This window comes from Elephantulus edwardii, unplaced genomic scaffold (assembly GCF_000299155.1).
Source record: "Elephantulus edwardii isolate Elephantulus edwardi_28Jun2011 unplaced genomic scaffold, EleEdw1.0 scaffold00126, whole genome shotgun sequence".
Taxonomy (NCBI): domain Eukaryota; kingdom Metazoa; phylum Chordata; class Mammalia; order Macroscelidea; family Macroscelididae; genus Elephantulus; species Elephantulus edwardii.
Genome location: NW_006399876.1, coordinates 1705780 through 1706886, shown reverse-complemented (window position 1 = coordinate 1706886; position 1107 = coordinate 1705780). Strand labels below are relative to the sequence as shown.

Below are 1107 nucleotides of genomic sequence, written 5' to 3'. Positions count from 1 at the left end.
GCAATGTATACAAACTTCGTAAGCAAATCAATAGAAACAAACAAAAAAAATGTTCTCTAGGGCATCAGCCATCATGTCTCTGGCTGACTCTTAGACAAAGACTCTAAAGAAATTATTCCCAATTATATAAAAATAATTAACCCTGGCGCCGAGCTCCGCGTCCCCGCCGCCCACTCCCTCACTCGCCAGCTCCCAGGGCAGGTCCTCTGCAGCGGGCCGAGGCCATGGGCACCAAAATCGACAAAGAGGCCTACAACCTGGTGCGCAAGGACGACTCATCGGTCATCTGGTGACTTTTAAGTAGGAAGAGGCCACCGTCTCGAGCCGGGGGAACAGGGAGCAGAGTACCAGGACTTCTCCAGCAGTGCACAGATGACGGCTCTTAGCCTTTGTGCGCTTCACCACCGCGGACACCATGAGCAAGAGGTCCAAGATCGCCCTCATCACGTAGATCGGCGAGAACATCAGCGGGCTGCCTCGAGCCAAGACCGACAAGATCCTGGTCAAGGAGGTGGTTCAGAAGTTTGCCAAAGAGTTTGTGATCAGCGATCGGAAGGCACTGGAGGAAGACTTCAAGAGCAAGCTGAAGAAGGTGGGGGGCGCCAACTACGACGCCCAGACGGAGTAGCCCGCCCGCCCCCGCCCCGGCCAGTCATCTGCCTGCTCTCTGGGGAGGGCGCCCCCGGCCCAGCCACCAGCCCCCAGGTCACCACGGGGTGGAGGACTCCACGCCCGGCCCTCCTGGCCCCCCTCCACCCGCTGTCCCCGCCTCCTGTGCTCATGAATGTCTCTTTCACCTTCCTTCCTCCCTGCCTTCTGCCTTTTAGTCTAAAGAAAAATCATTTTGATGCCAAGGTCACACACATGGTCAGATTAGCGGTGGCCCCTGCAAGGCTGACCTGACCCACCATGTCCAGCGCTGGTGGAGCCTGGGCTTCCCTTTGGTCATCTGGCCTGTCATCCTGTGTGGTGTTAAGGTGGCCACTGCCAGAGGCAGTGCCATCCATTTCAGCCTTCCTTTATGGACCCTCCCTGAGTGAACTCTGGGGGCCCTCACCCCACCTGCAGCCAACCTCAGCAGCCGCCTGGGCTGTCTGGCACGTCCTC

At 58.0% G+C, this 1107-nt stretch overlaps 1 pseudogene; it reads left to right on the top strand.

Annotated features, from left to right (window-relative positions):
• Positions 1–224: 224 nt before the first annotated feature.
• On the top strand, positions 225–628 carry LOC102863270 (annotated as a pseudogene).
• The last annotated feature ends 479 nt before the right edge of the window (positions 629–1107 follow it).